This window comes from Aquila chrysaetos, chromosome 5 (genome assembly GCF_900496995.4).
Source record: "Aquila chrysaetos chrysaetos chromosome 5, bAquChr1.4, whole genome shotgun sequence".
Lineage (NCBI taxonomy): Eukaryota > Metazoa > Chordata > Aves > Accipitriformes > Accipitridae > Aquila > Aquila chrysaetos.
The window spans coordinates 27,367,439-27,393,360 of NC_044008.1; the positions used below are offsets into that span (position 1 = coordinate 27,367,439).

The 25,922-nt window shown below is 40.1% G+C and overlaps 1 protein-coding gene and 1 long non-coding RNA gene across 3 annotated transcripts in view; both read left to right on the forward strand.

Moving 5' to 3' along the window:
• CTTNBP2 (cortactin binding protein 2) overlaps positions 1 to 25,922 on the forward strand; it is a 145,746-nt gene that overhangs the window by 9,335 nt on the left and 110,489 nt on the right. The gene's annotated exons all lie outside the window — the stretch shown is intronic.
• Positions 13,439 to 19,778, forward strand: LOC115341617. 2 transcript variants are annotated; one of them, XR_003923459.1, is made up of 2 exons: positions 13,439 to 13,705; positions 18,360 to 19,778. It is a non-coding gene; the product is annotated as an uncharacterized LOC115341617 (long non-coding RNA). The 2 variants fall into 2 exon arrangements; XR_003923458.1 differs by having other exon boundaries at positions 13,625 to 13,705; positions 18,280 to 19,778.

Consider the following 25,922-nt stretch of genomic DNA (forward strand, 5'->3'; position numbering starts at 1 on the left):
AGTGACTACTTCAAGGAGCCTCTCGCCCTGTAAGCACAGCTGGTGTTCTTTGCATCCAAATACACTACACAGCAATTGCCCGTACTAGAGTACATTTTGCTGGACTGTGATCAATAACTTGTCCCTAAGCTTATTATTTATTGCCTCACCTATCTTGGTGACATCTTTGTTCTATGGATATGAACCAGATGTTCTATGGTTCATTGATAAAAACATCAAATAACATTGGAAAAAACTCTTCTAGGAGGCTTCAGGAGACACTGTGGGTGCTGGATCTAGGACTAAGTATGAGGTGAAACTATTTCATTTATATCTTAATATGCAGTCCTGAATGGGGATCAGCTTTTTACCTCTCCATTGGCTCTCACTGCACTTTCAGGAGTCTTTGCTCCTGTCAGCATTTGTAAAAGTTTTTGAAACAAATTTTGGCTTCCTCTTGACTTATCTGCATAAAGGTGACAGATGGGTTGAATCTTTGAACCTATCCTAATAAGTAGCTTAGATATTTTCAGGTAGTGATATACACTGCAGAAGGCTTAATTGTTTAAATCCTTACTTGAATGCAAGTTTCAGCAACCTGGAGGAAAATATGTGAGCAAAAGTCCAGGGAATAGCACCATATCCCAACTATTTATATCATTCAGATCATCTCTGATACTGTCAGAGACACAACTGAACATTTTCCCACTGTATTTACATATTTACAATGATTTGCTAAAAGTCTGTTAGGACCTTATATACTGTGAGGACTGTAGAAGGGTTAAGATGAAACCTGTGAGCTTTGTTGTACACTCCTGGGGGAGGGCAGTTGTATCAGGATGACTTAAGAAAATGAGTTTAGGACAAAAGAAAAAATTTTTGGTGTAGAAGAAATGCAGAACAAACAACAATAAAAGAGGGACCCTTTAAAAGCAGTAGTGATTAAACTTTTCCAGAACATGAAAGAGCCAATAAGTGGTCAAACAATGTGATCAAAATGCAGATTTTTGCCTGTGGTACCATGAAGAGGTGTACAAATCAGGCAAGGCACTTTCACAAGCCATCATGTACAAGGATCAGAGGAAGTGGATGAAACTATAAGAACAGCTGAAAACTCAGGCTCATGAAGGACAGAGAATTCAGTTTTTTGGGAAGAGTTTTGTAAAAGTCTGCAGGAAAAGAAGGAGTACTGCTTGGTGAGCGGGGTAAGAACAGTCACTGAAAACAAACAGAAGTACCAACTTCTGTGAGTAGAGCATGGAGAGAGTGCCCAATAAGCACAGTAGTTATCCCACGAAGCTGTGGGAAAGTCCAAGAGGTACGAGGAACGTTGCAATTTCTTGTACATGGAGTATGCTACTGCTGAACTTCAGAGCCTTGCTAAGTCAAAAGGCATGTTTTACAAATAGCTGTGCACTGTCCTGCAATGATCGATCAGATTTAAAATAATGGTGTTTTGTCTAGCATGTCAGTTCTCCATGTTGCAGGTCTTACCAGTAATCAGGCAAAATCTCTTATGAGGTGAAGACTGCAGAGTACTGCAGTGAGAAAGTGCACTGACTTACCAAACAGCCAAAGGAAATAGGTGCATGATGGGTGATGAGGAAGAAAATGTGAGCAAGGATCTAACCTAATTCGAATGCTTGCTGGAGTACCTCTCCAGTCTGTTTTACTAATGTGTGGTTTAGGCTATTCTTCACATACACTACATAGCCTAAAACCTACCTCTGTTTCTAATACTTTGTGCTACACAGCTTGACCAAAGGGCAGGATTTAGACATGACATTGTCCTTGAGGCAGTGATTTTGCAGCCAGAAATTCAGGAATTAGCTTCTCCTCCCCTTTAATATAGAAGATTACCGCCAACACAGAAGCCTGTGAGGCATTTTCCTCCTCTACCTCTAATGACACAGATGCCTAAAGTTCTTAGCCTGAAAACCTGAGTTTACCTCTGCTTGTCTCTCCGTGTAGGATGAATGATTCATTTTGTTCTCTGATGCAAAACTCATATAAAGGCACTCAGGCCTTCTGCTTTTTATTCAGCTTTGGGAATATCCTGTGCTCACCACCGAGACCTAGGCAGAGTGAACTTCAGGATGATTTTGAGTCAAGTGTCAGCAATGCACACAGAGTATAGTTTTTTGTATTTGTGTTATTTTTCCTTAATAGTGCACCTTCTGATATTTAACAGAGAGTCACCCTACTTCAAAATTCAATACATTTAAGCTAAATACTGCTTCATCTTGTCCATGAAAGATCTCATTTCATATTGACATGACATTTCCTCAGTCCCCGTTCAAGAAGACTGTCCTGTTCAGGAGGGAACTCAGTCATCTGTTTAAATCACAAGGCCATCAATGGGAAGAATGTACAAAGGTTTAACTAATGAGTAGGAATGGACCACACTGGGAATAGGTCACTCCCCCAAATAATTAGATTTATTCTTCTTCTTGTTGTCTATTTTTAAAAACAGAAGCGTATATATTTCTTATACTTGTGAAGTTCATTGTCTTAATTATCCTCCTGATTCTCATCAATATTTTTCATTTCTACTTGTGAGTTTTATACTTGTCTACAGATTCAAAGGGACTTAAATACGTATCCTCTGACTAGGCAGGCCCCCCACACAGGCGGCATCTGTTCGGTACAGTGGGTCTTCACAGAGCTGAGGGCTGACCTGTGTAGAGACAGGTAATGGGCAACTGAGGTCTTCTTTTGCTTCCTGACCCAGGTTTCCTTTCTTTGTAATACACTAGGATACTGCTTTGCTCCTACCACAATGATGAACCATTCCTGGCAAGGTGATTTCCAGTGGGCAAAACTTTCCAGTTTATAATATTGTTTTGACTTTGGAAAACTGATAATTAGGATATGCTGAGGTGGTAGACCTGACGCTTTCTACTATTGCCTCTGAAGCAGGAGAAAAAAAGCCAGGAGTAATGGAACACTATTAAATTTAGTTCAGGAAGTAGTTATTAATATGCTTTATATAAAATCAAACAGGTATTTCAGTGCATTGTAAGCTGTTATTGAAACAGATTAAAGGCACTCATCACAGCATTCTAGGTATCATACTATTCTCTGTCAACGTATTGTTAAATAGCATTGTATATATGACAAATGTGTTCTCTAAGCACTGAAATGCTTTGTTTTGTTTGGGGAGGAGGGGATATGCAGCAAAACAGCACTATTGGGCCATATTTTTAGCTGCTGCAAATTAACATAGCTCCACTGGGAGTAGTGCCAGGAATTTAAAATGAATGTTGAACTTACAGTAGAATCAGCTACTGTGGTATTTCAATGATATGGAGGGCTGGGGTGTAGGAAACATTTGAAAGAAAGCATAATAGATTATCTGGGGATAAGCTTTGCTTCAGTGCCAGGTGAACTGAATAAAATATTTCAAGCTGCGAAATACTGAATGCCTGTAATATGTTTCAGTACTGGCATTATAAATGCCCTATAGAGGAAAAGCTGGTGCATACAAAACCTATACCTTTCTAATACAGTAGAATTCCCTGTGTGCAGACTCTGAATTAACAGCTAAAACCCCTGTTTTTTATAATCAGCATGGGGATTCGCATATTCTCTAATGAAATCCCTATTAAATAAGCCATATGGTTTGAAGCAAGAGGAAAAGTATTATCCTGAATCAGAAATCAGATAAAAGGCATGAGATGAAACAGTTAACAAATTTCCTTTTTCAGACAGCAAAATGATATAGCAAAACTTGTGTTTTAAAATTAGGTAATATTAGAAAAAAAACAGTTTGGAGCCATAATATTTTGAAAAAGCTAAGAAGTGATATGCAATATACATGAAAGAAAGGTACTTAACTATTCATACAGTGTGCCTGAATATTAAATGAATTGTATCAGCACTGAAAAAAGCATTTGGCACCATGGAGGGCAGGTCAGTGGAATCATTGCTATCCAATGTGAGGTCCTAAAAGCAAAGTTAGAATATTGAAGGAACAGAGTAGAAAATACAACTGAAAGTAATCTAATAGTGTGTAAATCAATCTTTGCTGGAATGCTGTGTTCAGTTCTGCTCAGCTTGCCTCAGCAGAGATATAAACAGGAAGAAGAAGGGTTCAAAACTGGGTCAGTGACACCACAAACACTAGTGGAACTCATCACCAGCAGTTGTCATTAAAATCAAGACAAAAAAAAAAAAAAAAAGGATTAATCTCATGGTAAATGAATGATGAAAACATCAACAGTTATAGCAAACAAGGCACCATCACAACTCTGACAGAGGGGAAAACCAAGTAAGGAATTATTAGGGCCAACAAGCATTCTTTTCAAAGGTCATAAGTAATTTGCCCCAGCTGCTTTCAGTTCACTGGATGCTTCACCAGCCGGCTGGACAAGCCCCATCTCTGTACACCAGGCACAAGAATTGAGTCCTTGGTAACGATACCCAGCTCTGGCGGTAAATCTCAAAATGAAGAAAATTATTACAGAAGGGGAAACTGAGGCACCAAAGTAATTGCTTGCTTTGTAAAGGGAAGGATTCTTAGCAAAAAAACATATGGAGGTCATGGTACCTATCAAACAGCCTAGAATTAAACAAAAGCAAACCAAAATCATAATCCTGAAAGAAGGAGCAAAGCCTACAGCCCACTAGCCGGTTCAAGTGCTGCCAAGCTGGTGCGCAAAATCCACTCTTACATGAACTCATCTCGGGGATTACTGGGAGCAGGATCCCAGTAACGAAACGCAAATGGGTTTTATTCATTTCCACCCCAAATTATGGCCACACCTTAGGGTTCTCGTTTTAGCCCTTCAGAGAGCAGAAGTGAAATGAGGCATTTTACTAATTTAAGATGTAACATTAATGTGCAGCCTTTGCTGGTTTCTTTTAACATGCAATTATTTCTTCCTTGATAAGATTCAATTAGTTGGTGAGATAATGAAGTAGCTATTCCCCAGGAATTATTATGTAACTTACATTATCTTGTCTTAACACAATGGGAGATATTAAGGTTAGAAATCTTTTGTTTCTTTGCTGTTTTCAGCTCTTTTGCACATTCATTTTACACACTAAATACTCAGTATTGTAAAAAACTTCTAAACCTCAGGCATGTGGTGTTTTAACAGCACATCACTGATTTGCTCAGTGAATGTTTGTTTTGTTCTTATCAATTACAAATATGCATGTAATGATACACTGGTTTGATTTCCTTACGTTACACAGGCTTTCTAAAGCCATTGCCTAAGGAGTATAACACAATCTGCAGAGCCCTGGGCAGAGCGATTTACAGACTGCTCTACATTAACCTGTTGTTCATGCATCACTGAGTGTTTTCCTCCCCTAATTAGAGACTAGCCAATTGCACTATTTATAATTACTTAATATGATCAGGATTTATGTAGAGAGAGATTAAATAAAGAGAGATTTAACAAAAACACAGAGCACAGACTAAACATTTAACTAGCAGTGCAATAAGTTTCAGGATCCTAGGATCTTCAAAATGTGCTTTCTATTAGTTTGTTCTTATGTTGTTTGAAACTGCTTTCTCCAGGTGGAAAACACATTGACATAGTCACAAAAAACCCTCAGAGTCTTATATAGAAAACACTGACACAAAATCTTCTTGATTTAAATAAATGTGTTGGTGCAGATAACAGTATTTCAAACTCTACCTCTTAAGAAACAGGAGTAATTGTTCCATATTCAAAGCTATCGCTAAATTCTGTTACAATACAAGATTATTGGGGGGGGTGGGGGGTGGGATGGCATAACTCCTCTTCAGATTTCTTTACATCAGTTTCTGTGAAGGTAATTTGATTATTTATTCATACTGAAATTTGGAAAAAAAAAAAACCTGCAAAAAGCAGGTTTAGAGTTATGAGATCAGATGTGCTCTTGCTACTTTCCTGTGGAACAAAACTATTTCTAACCTAGTCCAGATCAGAGCTGAGCACTTCAGCTTTCTCAGCTCTTTTATCTTCTCCTTGCCTCCAACACATTTCCTATTGCAGGGACTAGAGCAACTCACGTTGGCTCAATAAGCCCAGTTGCTTGAATGACTCCTTCTGTAGGAAGCTTGGATTAAACCGTTACTGATATGATTATGCAAGTAGTTGCTCCCTTGCTGTCTGATGCAGTCTATCTGGATGATGCAGGTTAAAAAAAAAAAAAAAAAGTGCTTAAATATAGTGTTTCCCCTAACCCAAGTCATACTGACAGAACCAGGTTAGGGTGCAACTGTCTGCGACGTTACGTCAACAGATCAGAGCTGAGCATCTGTGAGTGTGAGGGGGGGGGATGATACCCTGATCAGCTGCAGTCAGCTCAGCACATCTTACCAAAGCAAAGGTCCAAGCAAAGGAAAATGTTTCTGTTCTGTTTTCAAAATACTTCTAACTTTTCTGGGCTCATCATATCTGCAAAGTAAATCAGAAGATAAAAACTCTTTTGCATAAAATCTGATCTGGAAGCATCTTGGGAAGGACAGAATTAGATTTGCATTCAACAGCAGAAATACAATATATAAACAAGGCTATGAAATTTTAAATCCTAGCAAAAGCAAGATGAAGAAGGAAAGTGTTTTGGAAGAGCCAAAATAACAAATATAAAGCAATAATACATTTCCAAAATGAGAAACAAGAAGCTCTGGACATTTTTGAAACAGCTAAGCAATAAAGAGCAGAGCTCGTCATTTGCCAGCACCTTTTTGGAGTGCTTTCAAAGACTGCTCTTTAACATTGCTCAACCTATAACTTTTACACAAATACAAATGGATAAAAATGTACCACCATGAAACTAGGGGCTGAAATCTCCCACGTGTCATGGCTAATCTGTGCTATGGCTTTCCAGAGACGAGAGAGAGACGGGGCCCTGGGCAGGTGCCCCCAGGCGAAGGAGCGTAGGGGGTCCTTGTGGCATCCCTCTTTATGCTGATACTGTCCAGTCCATTTGCTCTCCAGGACACTACTGTTCACTGAGACACCAACGTATATCACAGGTGAGTGGTGGTTACATATCAATTGTCCAGTGTAAAAGAGCAGCAGAGGAGAAAACCTGTATTCAGCAAAGGCATGGATAAATTAAGCTATAGCAGCATAGGTAGTGTATTTACTTTTGAAAAATGTGCATATAGGTCTCCAAAGACAAGAGATGAAGCTTTAAGCAGTAGTGGGCAGACTGTGGCTTCGTGTGGGCAGCATGTACCCTTCAGTTTTGTCAAAAAGAGGAAGGTGTGGCATTGTCCTTCCAGAGGAGAGAAGGACGGTGACTGAGAAAAGGCACAAGGCATTCAATTAGAAACTGTGTCATCTGCCCACACATAATTGAGAACCGGATATATGTATGTTGGTTGCCACATGATGTTTTTAAAAAGATAAGGCTGTACGTTTAACTTCGGAGACAAAGTTACACTGCCGTCTAATCAACATATTTCCTAATTCTATCCAGCGCAATCTCTGTTGAATAGTTCTAGTCTAGCAATGCATACCACTGTGAAAAACATTCATATACTCTGGCCTAATGCAATATACTGGAACAGTAGACTTCTTTCAAACTCTCTAATGCACATCCAGTTAAGAAAATACACAAATCAGCAGTGACTTGCTACCAACACGGTTCTGTTGCAAAGGAAAATGAGGGGACAAAGCCAAAGACAGTTGGGTTATATCAGTCCTGCGGACTGATGGGGGGTATTGGAAGGACACACAGCAGGGAGCAAGCGAGGGAGCCTCACGCTCAGGCTGCTGACTTCCAGATGTCTCAACAGCTGGGCTCTCAACCCGTATCGCTGACCTGAAAGGAAGGTCCGGCACTGGCTGGGACAGGTAGCACTGCTGGAGTGCACTGAAGTACGCTTTCAAAATAAAGACTTGTATTTGTGAGATTTAGAATAACATTGTAGTGACAAAAGATTAAGGGAAGAAACAAAAGCTCCGAGCTCTGCTCTATGCTACCCTCTCCTCAATAAGGTGGGTTCTTATGAATGCTTTAGCTTGGTTTTGCCATTCTCTCTCCCCCCACCCCCCGCAAAATGAGGCTAAATAACTCAACTATTGTACGGATGCTATGAAAGACTGAAGTTGCTACATAAAGGAAAACTACTAGTTTCATAAACCATTGTGCAAGATATGCCAAAGACTGGGCTAATCAATGCTTCTATTTTTATATCATGCTTTTAAAGTCTGTAATGTTTCACAAGGGTAACTAAGATCAACATATAGTTTATTTGCTTCATGCTGTGTGAAATGTTCATGCTAGAAAGCTAAGGGTTTGTTTCATATATTACATATATCACAGTGAACACATGAATACTGCCTTTGACACAAAGGATTTTACTTAACAAAGGATGATGTGTTTCATGTGTTAGTTTTATCATCCAAATCGGTCTCTTGTAAAACCTCGTGTACCTTCCTAAATGTCCTGAGAAAGTTTGTGCCAGATACTCTATGGCTATTATTCTAAAAAGCAAGTCTCCTTTCTGAAAAGCATTTCTTTTTTAGAAGATAAACAATGGAAGGGTAAAGCTATCCTAAAGGTAAAGTAAGGTCAATGCTGTTCAGAGCCATCAAATAATTTATCCTGGAAAAAAATACTGGCAGGCTGAGCTAATCAAAGAGCTTGGTTGACTGAACATTGGCTAACTCGCTATGGCACTCTATTGACTTTCCAGAACTTGTCGATCCCTTCAGCCTCCCCTGCATTACTGTAACCATGAAAGAACGACACACATCACGAGCTCTGCTACAGTTCTAACTGCGAACTATTTCTGAAATATTGCTCAGTGCCCTTTAAACCTTAGCACTTCCTCAAGCTGACAAAAAACTTTCTAAGACTACTAAACTACTTGGAAAAAAGACTCTTTGCTTTCCCAAAGAACCTCTGGAAAGTCATTTGGTCTTGACGTGCCTCTGAAAAAACATCTGGTGTAAAAAATCCTCTTTTTTTTTCTTTCTCTTAATCCCGCCAGTTGTGCAGTCTTGGTTATACGTCTGCACGAAAGGGAATATCATTTGTAATTTAGGTTATATGTGATCTATACAGCTATGCTTTTCCAAAAAGGAAGTACCTATTATCAGCAATCGTTATTGCTATACTCTATCGCTCCCCTGATAGTTTACAATCAAGAATTTCAATCTCAGCTTGTGTTCCACCTTTACTTCCAAAGACCTTCCTTTGCTAGCAGTCCCTGGCTGCCACAAATCTTTCTCCCATTCTGCTGAATGAAGATCTTGTGGCTTTGCTTCCTTCTCTTCACATGAGCTGCAATCAGTTCAACCTTTTATATAGCCTCTTCAGTTTAATGAAGTAACATCCAGTCAAGTGCTGTACAGCTCATGAAGTAATTAAAATTTGTAAGAAAGGGATCATTGTAGTCAATGGCAGCAATGGGGAAAGAAATAACTAACCATATTCAATTAGAGCCAGAAAGAACTCCCTAAAAAGCTCCTGTACTCTCAGAGAAACCAGATGGTTCAGGACTTACATGGTGTGTATAGCTGTCCTGCTAGGCTCAAAACTAGAGAATTTATAGAGCTGCTAGGCCAAATCCTGCACTCACCAGAGCATAAATCTACAATAATTCCATTAGCCTTTGTGGATTTATGTCACTGCAAGGGAAATCAGAATCTGACTCTTTGTTTTCCCTGCTTTATGTGATGAATAACGTGCTCATCATAAATACAGAGTGTCAGGAAAACCCAAGCATTGCATCACAGGGATTAGAATAGATGTCCTTTAAAGTGGCTGGGCAGCAATCAAGGCAAATAGATGTTCCTGATGAATACGCACCCTAATGTCCAGCTCCTGCTCTTAACAAAGTAGAATGCAACACTTTTTTCAAACTTGGCTTTTATCAGAATAAAAAGAAACCCTGGTCATTTGCCAGTCTGCTTTTCCTAAGGGATTTGCCCTAAGCAGTTTTGAAATGACAGCTTAGAGAGTGCGGAGAGAAAGAAAGAATTTCAGATGACATTTTTAATTTCCTTTAGCTAGATTTCAGAATTTTATGGAACTAAAATGTTGTAACCTGAGGATCCAGTTTCAGGTGTTTTAAGTTTAAACAAAGGCAAAGACAATAAAAAGTGGGACATTATATTGACCCTCGTTCATCCTTGTTCACAATTCTGGATATTAAGTGATTTTTTTTTAAGGTGAAGAAACTAAGTATTTTATATGCGTGAACTCTGGATGCCCTCTGGTACTAAATACAGATTAGCTATGAGCTGGACAATGCTTACGGGGGAAGGCCAGGGCTAGTCACCTGCGATTTGAAACATTGGAAGGCTGAACTCTGGTGTGACGGTCACTAGGCTGGTCCCCAAGCAGGGAGCAGTTTGACGTGGCCAAGTTTGGAAGAGGAGCTGTGAAAGGACTCAGCAACGGTGGTGGGGGGGGGGTGGGCATCAGGCCTGAGTTTGTATCTGGGCTACCTAGGCTCATGGGTCTCCAGTTTGGGAATGATCCTGGCCCGGGAGCAAAGCAGGTCATCCCGAGAGCGTATGCGCTGAAAGCGATACTTTGGTTCGCAGTCTGAAGCGGGTCGCGGACAGTGATGATTCGGTGCTCGGTCTCGCTGTGCTGCTTCTGGAGCTCTGTGACCCGGTTCACGGAGGAGCAGGGGAGTCAGGAGGGATGCACCTACTGCTTTTTGTTTGTTTGTTTGTTTAAATTAAATTAAAACATCACAAAACTCGTAAAGGTTGTCATTACCACCAAATTAGTCTGATCTGTGGCTTTGTGTCTGAATGTGCAGGAGCTGTGAATCATTAGAAATCAGTTCATAAGCTTCTGTAACTTCTTGTTTACCTAACAGGCAATTATTCCTATTAATCACTTCTGATAAACACTTTTAGGGCTAATGACATATTTCCATAAATATTATTCCTAGCAGCCATTACGAGGCCAGAAACTACTCATGATAATAGGCATCCTAAAATATTGTGGATAGTATCTACCATCAGCCAGGCATGGATTTACTGGGCAAATGCAGATTTATAGCCCTGTATTAGCACAGCATGATGCACCACAAACTCTGCTACACGCTGCAGAAGAGGCAGTGCCAGGCTTGCCATCCATTTCAAAAACTCAGGAACTGAGAAGGAGATGCATTGCAGGTAGTGATGGTTTACTGAGAGGTGACAGGTTGGGGCAAATAGTATTCTGAAAGGCAGACTTCTGCCATAGCAAAGCTAGGGGTGGGAAAGTCGCAGAACCTAAAGGAGGAAAAAACGTCTTCAGGTCTCACACTGTGCTGACCTCATGAGAAAGGGAGTAGAAGTTCCCATTCCCTGCCAGGCCAGCCTGCAGATTCTTGCCATAGATGACAGGCTCCAAGAGAAATCTTTTGGGGTTTCTATTTCTAAAAGCATATGGCTCATTGCTGTTACCCTCAACCACTTCTGTTGATGTCAAGCTGGGCATTAGCATCAAAGGTTCAGATCCCTGTTCTAACACGCCTTTCTGTACTGTAGTATTAAGTGACTAAGTGAGACTGCTTTCATATCCCATATTGTGGCTGAAGAAAAATTAAGGTAGTGCTGTTGGTAGCATGCATGAGTTTCCATTTTTTTCACAATAAGAGATCCACACCTTTCCTTATGAAATCAAAAGAAGCCTCATATTTTTACAGCATTCATAAAAAATGAGAATAAAAGCAGTTAAAATGGATGGTACAAAATTCATACCTTGATGAAGTTCAAAAGTGCCATGGACTTCTAGCTTTTAATAAACACGTCTGTCTACTTAATGTGCTGATTTATGTTTGAGATCATCTGCAACTCCAGTGACATAAGAAGAAACACATATTTTGAAGTACCTGATCTTAATTATTCTAATGCTCTGTCAAAAGACTTTTTAAAGTACACCTTTATCCAATTGTCAGGAGTCTATATGGACATTAGCTGCAGAAAGTGGACACAATGTGTGGTGTCCCAGCCAGAGACTGAACAGGACTGATATTAGCAGAAATCTCTGTTTATCTGAAATAAAAGTTATTTCTTTGTTTAGCTGAATTTGCTTGAAATATTTTCAGACTTGACAGAAATTCAGAATAAGATTGTGAATGAAAAATAGACATGTTTATGAAGCCAAAATATAACAGAAGGGTCTTATTTTCAGACTGATTCTAGCTGTTACCTTATGTATTCAAAATTGGGGCATTCTCATGTCAAAAATCCACATGCACTAAACATCTTTTGAGCAGCTACGTTGCCATTTCCGTTGTACTGAATTTCCAAGGGGGAAATCTTCCTTAAGCTGAAAAAACACAGCACAAAGCTGTAATTGTACGCACAAGAGGATTACCACCCAGATAAGCTTATTTTGAACAGGACAAGGATCTCACATTTCACGTACTGTGGGTTTTTTTCCTTAGCAAATTATAAAAGTCCATTCTATTTGCTGGATGCATCTTATACAGTTCAGAAAACACCCTTTAGAAGAATTACATGGATCAAATGTAAGGTCTCAACAAACCTGAACATGCCTTCAAACATTTCTTTCTTAACTGCTTGGATGTCCTGGCTGACATAGTGCTCATGATCATTCCTTTAAAGAAATGTCCTTCGGTCACCCAATGTAATACGCTGATAGAAAGGTGATCAGCTTGGCTATTGGAGTTACATTCTCATGCCTTGAAAAACTGATTGCCGTTTTACATCTATGTATGGAGAGCCTGAATTCTGCTCTGCTGCACACTTTTGCAATAAATGGATCTAAGGTGAATTGTGATGATGGTGCTGCAAATGGGATTCAGTTCTACAGGAACATCAGTCTGAAATGGCAACCTAGGTCAACAAATCTATTTCCCAGTACTAGCAGGCAGCCACAGAGTCCTGAATGCGCTAAAAAACCCCATCTGTTTCCTGCTATAATACTGCCCAAGTTTTTAATGGGAACAAACATCATCTACAATAATAATAAAAAAAAGTTCTATAATGACCTACAGAAAGGAAGTAGGGTAAATCAAAGATATTGCTAATATTGTAGGTTCCAGTATAGCAAGATTTTTTTTTTTTTGCATATTCACAGGGGATCCAGGACAAAGACTGTGCCCTTCAACACAGAGGAACGCAACAAAACAAGCAAAAACCCCCCTAACCATTCCACTTGGATTAGGGGAAAAATTCTTCTTGATCCTAAATCTGGCTACCAGTTTAACTATAAGCTTACTTTAAGTGGCACCAGCAGCAGTGCAGCACTGTACTTTTGCATCCTGTCTAGACACGTGGCCTATTTCCAGTTGGCTGGTCATTAGAGGAACAGAACAAAAGTCAAACTGAAAAAATTAGGAGCCAATTTATACATCAAGAGAGAAAAGGAAAAAAAATAATCCTTCTTGGCCCAAAGGCAGCCAGTGAATGCCCTGAAGCACAGGATTAATGTAATACGATGTATGTCGTGAGCAAGCAGTGATCCGATTTCCTTTCAAAACTCCTTGGAGGCTTGGACCCAAAGATTCATGTCTGTCCAAGGCTGCGTTGGGTATTGAAAGCCATAGTTTTCAAAACAGTTTTCTGCAAGTATAACTTCTCGATCTGGAAAAAAGAGGAGCTTTTATCTCTGCAGAACTAAATACTGATCTAAAGAGACATTTCAAACCTGAAGTCAGCAAAAGAAGTGACCTGTGCCCAGAACCTGCTGGTAGCTGCTCATCTGGGAAACGGAGCCGGAGAGCAGAGGTGTAGGCGAAGGAACTGGGAGCAAAGGCTTCACAGCAGCGTGCACAGTGCTCTGTAACAGCCTTCCAGTAAAGGTCCGTGCCCTTCTGTCTCCATATCACGTATCAAGAGTCATTGCTTTGACCTGTTATTACTCAGAAGACCAGGACACAAGAAGATGTATGAGTAGGATTGGGTACTTGACTGGCTTTCTAGGAAGTCTCCATTCACGTTCTAGGCACCACATTTAAATTCTGTCATGAGAGGCATTTTACATCAGCAGAAAGAGATAAAATTGTGGTGGTGGTAGTGGGGATCATAGCAAAATGTGATCTATATGTCTTTGGGGACATGAGAGTTTTATTTTATTCCTGTAGCATCCTGAACACTTTTTTCTGATGTATTTACTTTGCTTTTATGGTTTATTAAGGTTATCCTTTCCTATCTGATTGCATGGATTAATCAAATACAGAACCTATGGAAGATGAAGATATTACCCTCATCTAGACTAATGTATTTGTGTATGTGTGTGTATCTGTTTGTGTGCATTTGTGGGCAGAAAAAAAACCAAATTGTTTTTATTTCCTCTAACTTGGGAAGAAAATATCCATTATTTTTATTGGAATGAATATGTTTCAAAGAATATTGTTTGTGTTGCAGTAGTGCCTACAATTCCAACTGGAGATGAGGGCCCCTACTTGGCATGCGCTGTACACATCTATAACAAAAAGCATGCCCTATCCCAAAACCTTACCATCTGCACAGTTAATGGGAGATAACAGTGGATACAATAGGCCAGGGCAGAATGAAGAAATGGAGATGCAGTTTAATCAGTGTAATAGACATCAACCTGAAATGAGCCAAAGACTGATCTTGCAGTGCTTACTCAAGGCAAAGGGTTCTGTTATTTTCATAAACCCCTGTTTTGCACTGTGTAGAAGGAAATCCCTTCAGAAAGGTCATTCCCCTTTCTGGCCATCATTTGCTGTCAGTGACATCGATGACAAAAAGAAGAACTATTACTACTTTAGTATGTACATATTACAAAGCGAAGGGTTTGCCCTAATCCACGTGATCATGATAATTAAAAAAAAATAAATTAAGTATTCTTGTATAAATAATATTTTAGATTTCAAAATATGGTAATGCGAATGGCCGTAGAAAAGCAAAGGTATTGCAAAGGAAAGGGGATGTACAGTCAGATTTGCTAGAAAATTAATACATGTTCATTTCCACTAGGCAGTTCAAGAAAATGGTAATTTTCTTTATACATATTTAATACTGTCAACCTGAATACAGCTTAGATTGGCTATAGCTAAAAGTCTCCTTCAGTGCATGAGATGTGTGAGAAATGTTGACTTTATGGTACATTTTTGTTCACTTCCTTTTGAGGGCAGATACTGGTGCCTCAAAGTAATTTCTAGCAGATGATTTTCGCGCTACCAAAATCACAATGACTGAGCAGAAGTGGTCCCTTAGGTTGTCTTTTCAGGCAGTTTGGCAGCTGGCAACCTGTTGAAAGTTGCATGAATGAATATGTTTTGTGGCAAAAATTCTTTCTAGATAGGAAAAAATAATTTGCCATAATTCACAAGCTAACACACACCTTTAATTTGGAATGTGCTACATTCTTGAAAAATTTTTAAAAATAAACTTTTAACTTCTCAAAAAATAGACAGCTTCTTCAATTTTAGAAATCAAAAATATCTTTCTCCAAATATGTATCAATAAAAGAGATTTTCCCTGTGTGTTTAATAAATAGCTAGTGACTCATGAATTATAGCTCTTAAGCACTGACTTGGATAGCTAACATCCCAAAATAGAGAGGCAAGCCACAGAGTGAGAAAATGCGTTCCATCTCCTTCTGGACAACCTTTTCCAAGGGCTTTCTGATAAATGAGAAGAAAAAGATTTCAGAAAATGTATTTTTTTCCCAGGGGTTGAGGATAGATTTTCATTGAATTTGTTATTCCCTGCTTTCACATGCTAGAATAAACTGCGGATTTCTCTAGCAGTAGTACACCGGAGCTGAGGTTGGGTACTTCATGCTCCCCTTGTCCTCTTTAGGCTATCCTGCTGCTCAGCCTGCTTCTCCTGAGGGCCCCCACCCATGGAATCCCATCTGGAATGGATCTCACGGAACTGTACTTGGAGCAGTGATGAGGATACAGCAGAACAAACACGGTGTCAAACTCAGTATTTCTTTTGTTTATTGAATGCAGGAAAATATAGCTACATAGTGCAGCTATATAGTACAATAATATATCATCCAGACCTCAGATTATGTATGTACGTAGCAAATTCAAAACATCACATAATCAGTAATCCAACACTTGGAGTGCATAATACCACAGTATGATGCAGGGGCTAATCTAGGTCCAAACGTGGGTGAGGTTTGTCTGAGGACATCCACGTGACTGCAGAAAGACACTGCTTTCTGGCTATTTTTTGAAGTTGAAAACAATCCTTTCCAAAATATATAGTTTTGCATATGTATTGAGGAAGGGAAGACATGTGCCATTCATTTGATAAAAAGATGGACTAATTATCAGGCAGCCAGATGGCAAAATACAAACTATAATTCACAGGCGAGCATTCAGCACAGATCAACACCTCCCGTATGGCTCCCACACCCCAACAGCAGTAAAAACACAGAGCTACAGGCATGAAATGCTGCAAGGGTCTCAAGAAACCATCTCATCCATTTTCTTGCACTCAGCAAGGAAATTTTGGGTCAGTGCAATACAATTTTATTCCACAGAAAGACTGTATGGACAAAAGGTTTCAATAATTAAAAATTCCTTCATATGCAAAATGGGCAACAAAGAAAAAACCAAACCTCAGAGCAAAACCTTGAGAAATTCACTGAAACCCAAACCACAAAAACCTCAGAAGAGAGAATAACCACAACACACATCCTGACTGCTGCAGACACATGTGGCTCTTTAATGTGGTTACAAGTAGAGCATGCAATGGGAACCTTTTATTGCACATGGGATCATTCACACACACACTGAGCAACCAAAAAATACATTTCCATAACATGTGCAAAAAACCCAGCATCTGACACCGAGTGTAAAATAAGCTTTGCTGTAATGGGCTCACAGAAAGCAATGTGATGGACATGTTATAAGATCCTGAATAGAATATGAACAACATTTACCACAAATCAGTGCCAAGAAAAGGCAACCGGTGAATCCGCACAGGCAGGGATGCAGCTGCCCTGGGCTGGGTGTATGTGGACGACGCAGGTGCTCCTGCCCTGCCACAGAACGCAGACCACGAGCTCTCCTGGGTACTGGCAGCAAGGAAGGGGTCCCAAACCCTACGAACACTTGTAAGTCTTATCCTCATAGAAATTGTTCTGAAACTTCTTTAGAGGACTGTAACTCCTACGCTTGCTCAGGACTCGGACACCCGTAAGCCAGGGGTCTTCCTTGGGTAACTCTTGATTTGCACAGGCATACCTGAGAAACGTTGCTGTGACACCCTACGGTCTGGGGACCAGTTTTGGGTTTGTCTGCCTTCGTGCCGCAGTGCTGAGTATGCGACCCATCACTTGCTGACTGCTGAGGACAAATGGGAGAGGATGGCATCTTATTGTACTTTGTGTTTTTTGATTAATTCCGTATTTCTGCACTAGGTTCTAGAAGACAGGAAAGGGTATGGCAGAAGCTTTCTTATGCATTCGTAATTGTCAGCAGAGAATATATTTGGGGTTGTCTGCTCTGTGCTCAGAAGAGAAAATAAGTCAGAATGTATGTACTTAGTGCCATTACTGAACAAAATTCCTAATTAAAATACATGGTAGTCTGATTTAAAGAACTGCTGTTGTTTCTGTTTCTTACATTTGCTGGTGGGTTTTTTTGGTTTGTTTTGGGGGGTTTTTTTACCTCCCTGAATATGAGAAAGCAGGACAGGAATCTTGAGTTTCTTTCCCTTGAAAATGTTACCGGTGAACACTGACCAGAGCCACTTCTGTGCTGGTGCTGGTGGCAGACAGCAGGTCCAGCTTTCAAAGAGCGCTGGCCTCTTCGGCAGCTCTCTGAGGGTGCCCACCAAGTACGGCACCATTTGCATTCTCAAGGGCTTCACCCGTGAAGCTTCTTGGTGCTCTCCCACGTGAACTGTGGGTGACAAAGTCTGCTCTGAAGCTGCCATAGCTCAGCCTCCTGAAAGCTTGACGTTCATAGGGGATGTGAAGCCAGAATGAGAATGGCGAGCACTGGGGAAGGGAAAGCTTTTTCCTTTTTAAATGTAGCCTTCATGCATTTGCACAACTCCTGTAGCTTTCAGTGGGTGTTAAGGGTTTTTCTCTGGTTAGCGCTTTGAAATTTAACTTTCTATCTGAACTGGAAATGTAATAGGCATGTACTTTTTCTTTGCATTTACATTTACAAACTGACATGTTTGGAATATTTTGTGACCTAATTATATAATGAAAAAGCAAAGTATATCAATGAACCGAACACATAAAATGTGGGAAATGAGTTTGCGCATGCATATATAGCGTGAACAGCAAATTTAACTACATTTTCTACAAGAGTTACTGAACTGCTGGTAGCACATTTATTTAAATTAACCTAGCTACATGAGATTTAACATTGGGAAGCAATAAGGATGGAAATGCCATTTTCTCTGCTGATATATAGCTATCTTTCATATTCAGATTCTGCTGGAACTCAGGCCCTCGTTAATAGCCTAGACTCTGAGAGGTACCTCCGTAACACCACTTTCCCTCGTCCTCAGTTCCTTCAGTTGGAGATGATCTCTGCCTGAGTTCTGCTTTTTCTACAATACTTCAGATGCATCTGGATGGCCCAGAGAAAGGTTGCAGTAAGTCAAGAACCCAGAGGAACCAAAGTGGCTTTGTTGTATAACATGAAAATGCTTAGGAAGCCTGTGAAGTGTGTGCTGTGCACTTAGTTTCCCTGGAGTTTCATTTTCACAAGATTACAGAACAGTGTATTTATTTCAAATGATAGACCAGACGGGCTGTGTTTCAGTGACTGCACAGATTCCCTGCTCAGATGTTCCCAATGGCTCTACTTTCTAAATGGGAAGGATTTTACTGCTTCCACCATGAACTGTCACTGCCTACCTCTACGTACAAAATCTTTTTGAGGATTCATATTTTTTGTCGCAATATTTACATAGTGTTTGACATCTGCAAACTGCTTTCATAATCTTAAGAAATGTATTCAGACAACCATATATTTCTAGGCACTTTCTTCTGCAAGAAGCCCTGTATAAATCAAAGGGGGATTTTTTGCAGAATCAAGTGCTACCCAATGTAGTAACAGCATCAGAATCATGTAATGCAAATGACCTAAATACTCCAGGACAAGGGTGGTTGTTCCTGGCATTCGATACTTACTCCAGAAGTCTTGATTTACATCTGAGGACAACACCACATTTGGAGTACAAATTAAAGATTTCTGCAGTCTTTGTAAATTATTATTGTAACTATTGTAACTACAGAAGATATTTTAAAATATTGAAACAAGAGGCTTCTTCTTCTTCTGTGCAAGGTTCTGTCCTTACTGGAAAAGTAAGCCAGCAGATGAAGGGTAATATCCCCCTTGCAGCTGACTACTTTGCTGAGAACAAAATAGAAAATGTATCCCATAGTGATGTCTTAATGGCACTCAGGGTCTGGTACTAATCTCAGACACAGGCATAATTACTGTGAAATTATCTCCTCTGTAGGGGCGTAAGCAAGAACTGATTTTGTAAAATCTTTTCTATGTACTTACCCAGGATTAAACCTGATCCTCACTGCAAAACTATCTTGGCAAAGCAAAGGATCCTAAAAGGTTCAGACAGACATGATTTGGAGACAGGATATTTTTTTGCCCAGAACGCCCACATCCACGTGAATTGTCAGCTACAAGCACACGCGATGTGCACTACAATCAGAGTGACCACAGTGGGGCAAGAGAGGCACCAGATGGTGACAGATGTGAGGGCCACCACCTCGGGGTGCTCTGCAGGTCCAGGGCAGACTCTGGAAGAAGCATCTGGCAGCTGAGAGATGCACAGAGGGCAGCGAGACCAGAGGGGAGATTGCTCCAGAGAAAAGAGCACTGGGGGGAATAAAGCAAATGTGTTCGATGTACCAAAATGTCCTGCCCCTGTCTGAATACAATAAACAGCTTTGTGCGTGGACCTGCAAGCCCTGTGTGTAATCAGTGCTCGGTTAATTTATCCTATTAAAATAATTTTTTTTCTGGAGAGAGAGGAAAATCCGTGAGCATTTACTGCATCTGAAATTCACTTGCATGAACAAAACCTCTAGTATTGCTTTACACGTGATTTCGCTTACCTCCGTTTTATACTATTGTAATCCCAGTTATTTCAGCAGCCATTTTACACTGTAACATCTGAGGCCAGAGTGGGTCCCTTACAAGAGACTTTAAGTGCTGTGATCTTAGAGGGGATCTTTCATCTTGTGGGATAAAAATTTTGACTGGGAATATTCAGACCATAGTTTTTGTACGCATTTTAAATGTTGTGTACAAGGGGTCATAAACAGCCTCTGTGGAAATGAAAGTTTGAAATCATTATGCTGAAAGTTTCAAATATTTGCAGGATTCACCTTTCAGAGATTCATTAGAAATAGAATTCCACTGGCAAAAAGGATTGTTCTCTGCAGATTAGCTGGTTTTCCTATTTATGCATACCTCTTCTTACAAAGCATGCATTACATTTAGTCTTTTGTCTAAGGTGTAGGTTCCTAACCTATAGTTTTGAGATTTTCTCTTTTAATTTCTCAGTCCACAGTATTTGTCATTCGAGCAAGATGAATTTTTGCATATTTCAGTGTGGGTGATGGTTTTATCAGAATCTTAATTAAGGGACTCCGAGATGAAATTTTAACCTCTGTCATGCTTAGCTTGTAGCATTCCTGGACAAACACAGTGCATACTGTGCATCTTTGTAAGGGAACTTCTTTTCCTTAAACTTTTTGCATTAGCAACATGGTCCCCTGTTAAAACAAAAAGTCTTCACAGGAAAATTGAATTGTGTAACTCCGCTAGCATCATCCCTGCCTCGATCAGTACTGCATCCTGCTGCTCTTCATTCCACAACCTTAACTGTGTGCTGCAGGGTGGTGGTTATTCTTCTGCTAAGAAATGTCCTCTGTAATGCTCAAATGTTGTTAAAATGTGGGGAACATGTCTAAAACCACTACAGCCAGCTGTAATGAAGTGAAGTCCATTACGAACATTTCTCTTACACCATGCTCCTCACTGTAGCACATACATTTATGAGACCCTCCCAGGCACTGCATGACATTGTGAGGACACAGAGACTGAAATAATGAGTAGCCACTGTGCAGTAACATGTCATTTTACAGCAGGGAACCTGTGTATGGTAGGCATGGTGCCACACAAAGATTGATTAGAACCAGATGGTAAAAAATACATTGCAACCGGTGCCCTGATGAGCTTGCTGGAGTGATGATTAAAATGGTAGACTGGTCCTCCTGAAGCATACACACATTCCCTAAGGCACTTTCCAGTGTGGTCCAAGTTCCAGATGTTGGTATTGGGATGGAAATGCTTGTAGTTGACCACACTGCTGTATAAACATAATTGTATTGGTGGTGTACAGTACAGTACAGAGGTCACATGCCTACCAAACTCCGGTCAAGACAAGAGTTGCTACGGTCCATTTTCTGGTCCAGAATTCAGAAATCCTGCATTCCGTTCCTGTCTCTGCTATATACTGCCTGTACCACTGCAGTATCATCCTTGTGGGTAAAGGCCTAATCCAGTTGCTGTTACTGGCAAAATTCCCACTGACCTGCACAGGGAGAGATTTTAATTCTTAATCTTCATGTTCCTCACCTACTAAATAAAGAAGATACTTCATTTCTCCTAGTACATCTGTCTATTGTTTCTTTATTTAGACTATAATCCCTTTGGACAAAGACTTGCTAATTTTGGCTCTTCTATAAAATTAATGTCAGTAATAACCTGTGTCATCCCCAAGTCAAGTAACATCAGCATATGACAGCCCAAACATCAGTACCATAGGTTTCTAAAAATCAAGCATGCTTACCAATGGGTAGAAAAATACAGCTAACGGTTTGTCAGAAGCTTACATGATCATGCTGTGGCATTGCAAATGGTCCTGTCCTATGGTGAGCCCGCCAGTGCTTTTCCCACACCTTCATGGTCAGCACTATACCAGGTGCCCAGAAAGAATAAAGATGTTTTCCTGCAGTTCACTGGGAAATTAGAGCAGCTCAGCTGCCCCAAGTACATAGAACAATTAGATCATTCTCTATAAACTCCTCCTGCAAAAGTCTGATCATTGCAGCACAGCTGATACTTTGTAAAGTGGCCATTCTCAGCTGAGCTAGGTTAATGTGGTTAAGAATATTAAACTTACTCTTAGATAATATCTAGCACAAAGGCCCTCAGTCTCAGCTGAGATCTCTCTGGGTTACAGTGATATAAATAACACTTAATTACTGTGGGAATTAACTGATATTTAGCAATTTCAGCTTTATTACAGCACTTGCCCTTTGAAAGCTGAAGATGAAGTGATAGATTCTATAGGAACATTCAATGCTTGTGGAAACACAACTGTAATTAATGATAACAGCAAGATCTACTGAGACAAAAATGTGATGAAATCTCATAGCAAGTTTACAATTAAAAAAGAAGATTTGCAACATTAGCACATTTAAAAAGCATTTGTTTTATTTGTTCTACATGTTCAGCAGAAGTTTTAAATATGTAAGTACTGAAAGCATTCTTTTTTTGTCCAGAAGTGCTGAATTTTAAATTATATTTGTAGTTCTCCCTTCAGTGAGACAATCCATTCTACTGGTGAGACCATGTATTTCTACAGTCTAGTAATATCTTCTTCCAGTGTGATAGATTTTGTCTTACACTACAGTACAGAGTGAATAATTTTCCATTACAAGTAGGACTGTTTTCTCACTTCAGCAGAAAAAAAATGCTTAATTTTCATCCCAACAGCATTTAATTCACTTTGGGTCTATTTTTCATTCTAGCTAGTTGTGTAATTCATGCCCATCTGTTTCTCTGCAAGTCAACTGCTCGTTTTTATTTTTGAAATGTTTTCTTCTTTTTGTATATTGCAATAAATCTTAGAATAATATTTTGCCGACTGATCAACTATTTCTACTTGTAACAGAAGACATTTGAAAAAGGAGCACAAAAGAGTTTCCTTAACACCCATGAGGTTCACAGTAAGTGCAAAAATTTTCTTTGGTCACAGCAAAAATGAAAGCAATTATTGTCAGGAGTGCCAGGTTTATGTTATGCATTCACAGTCAAAGGCAAGCTCTAGTTTCTAAATGCAAATGATTTAATATAGTCTCTCAGCTCTAGAAGAATATATAAGAACAAGGAACAGAAAAATCATAGCTTAAAACCACATGGCAGCATTCTGCTCAGATCATGAATAGACAGCGGGAAGCAAAATACACAAAGAAGGAAAAGTAAGAGGAAAAAGGAGATGCAGTTATTCAGCAGTAAAAATAGTGAAATGATTCTCGGGGGTCACATACAATGCAAAATTAGATTCTTTAGTTTCAGATGAAAATATGCATGTAACTCGAGACATTGTAGAACATCTTTATTATCATATATTATACTGTTTTGACCCAACTTGTCCCAGCTCTTGTCCACACTGATGGGAAAAGACTTCTTTCTGACCTTAGAAGAACTTCTCAGCTTGGGCTCCAGTTGCTGCGCAAGAGTAAGATCTCCTTACCTCATTCCCTTCCCACATGGGAGAGACCAGAGCAGCTACTAGATAGAGGTGTTCATGATAATTTTCTCTGTCCCATATTCAGGGGAAGAAGGAGAGCACTGTGCGTCAGAGACGTACCACCTCCAAGGGCTGCTCCTGGAAGGAGTAGGTTACTTTGCCCAGAGCTACCACTGAAGACACAGCCTAGTCTTTGGCTTTTTGGCTCCTGTGGCAGTTAGGCTTTCTCTTTTCAAACTTACAGAAAAAATCAGTTGCTTTAATCAGACACTTCAAATAATATCACATGCTGGTGAATAGCTCTCTTGGCAGCAGGCTACCACTTCACTGTCCTTCCATAAATATAAAAGATATAGAGGAGGTCTGCTCTCAGCCCTCCCTTTCATTTGGGAATAGGCTACTGGCTGCCTAGGTTTGTGTTTTTTACTGCAGGGCTCCTGGAGCAAAGCCAAAGGATCATTCCTAAGCAACTCTGAACATACAGTAGACTTAGTTTTGTCTGTTTTGAGGCATCCTCACTTGATTTTCCAGCCCTTCTTTCCAAGGACATTAAGTTTACAAAATGACACCCCTTGTTTCTTCTTTTAGCTGGCTGGCAGGCAGTTCCTCCCCTCTCCCTTCTCCTCATTATTTTTGGTACTCCTTGACCAATTTCAGCCCCGTATAGCAGATGGTTAGAGATCTCAAATACAACAAATGTCTACACTGAAATCTAGATGCTGATTAAAGAGAGACCCAACTGGTGCTTCCTCTGAAGTAAAGACAGAGACAATTCAGCGCAATCTCTTTAGCAGCATCTAGCTGGTCAATCAGCAGGCATGCCGTGACTACCACTTTAGCATGCACATTTTACCAGGCTGCACAGCTAAAAGCCGAAAAAATAGCTTGGGCTTATGAGAAGTGTTGGTGAGGGGAGAGCTAGATTAACACCAGCAGGCAGGCTGGAGGACTGCTGCGGTGTGAAGAGAGGGTACGGGGCTTTGGGAGGAGGCTGCGCGTACCGCAGGGGAAGCTGGAGGACAACAGGTATCCCGGCAGCGAGGCAAAGGAACGTAAGGGTGAGCCGAGTGTATTGTGGTGAGAGTATTTTAAACTCTCACCAGTTATATACACCAGATATACTACACAGACCCATAAGAAACCCAGCTTCACCAGTTCCACAGGCTGTGGATTAACTGCTTTGGCATAGTTACCTCACCAGGACTTCGGGAGTGGAAGAGAGTCCATGGTTTGGAGAACCTGACAGAACTCAGGCAATTGAGTTTGTGGTATGGGCCTTCCTGTCGTTAAGCAAGCAGGACCGAGAAAGCCCACTAACAACTTCAGGAGCAGCCCCAAGCATTCTGATTCAAAGGGATCCCAGCAACCTCAAATAAAGCAATCACTTTTTATTTTCCCTGTTCAGACAAGTCAATCTGGGACTAGATTGTGTACCTTTTATGTTGTGTGACTAAATTTTACCCGGCTCATTGCTTTTCCATTTCGATTTCATAGCTTGATTCTCTGCTATCTTAATTTGTGTAGCTACATTGCTTCTTAATTTCCATGGATCTGAATTGAGAACACGGAACAGCAGAACAGGAAATGATTTTCCAGCCTTGCAGGTTCCTCAGCCTTCCCCCACACCTTATCTGAGCGAAATTGAAGTTTTTCAAAACCATCAGAGGAAGCAAGACAAAACCTATACCTTCATGCTGGAATAGCCCCATGATGTGGGCATTCACACAGGATCTGCATCACCACCTGAACATCGAGAGGAGTTAATTTAGGGGGATTCAGATCCAAGCTTATAGCAGTTTATGAATGCTTGATCTTTAATATATAGTGTGTGCATATAAACATACAAAATTCACAAACACATATCTATAGATCACTTATCTGTATGATGTGATACAGAAAAATCTGCAAAAACTGTCTTCCCAGCCCTACCATCAAAAGCAAGCTTTTTAAACTTTCAGATTTTTTATGTATACACGTTTTACGTACATGTTTGTGTGTGTGTGCCTGTACATATATAAATACAGATATGTGCATGTACAAAAATCTGAAAATGTTGTCATGTTTGCAAGTATGATCATGGAACAGCTAAGTCAAAATAAGTGCTTTTGCATGCAGCTCCCAGCACGATGAGGCTGGACACCTGTACACCTCAGCCATCAGTGAAGCCACAGGACTGGGACAAGTCTAGCCCCATGCAGTTAAGGTGCTTTACTGTTTGTGAACTATTTTATTTTGCCAGTGAAGGTAATCTGTCAGGGTAGCTGAATTACAGGATGAGATGGCAATTGCCTCTCTAAGCAGGTCTAGCGTCCTAGCAGGCTGTAAGAGCCCTTGGTTGGATTCGTCAGCCAAAAGGGAAAGCAGCACAGAACAATTAGAGAGAGTTATATTCCTGCTGAGTTGTACTGACGGGCAGATAAGCTGCTGCATTATGCACATGTCCTCTAATAGATTAAATAATTAAGCAATAGGTGGACATCTCTTCCTTAGAGTTTAAGATCATTAAGCAAATTTACTTGGAAGCATTCCTAGACTTGCAATTATTCTTATTAGATTTAA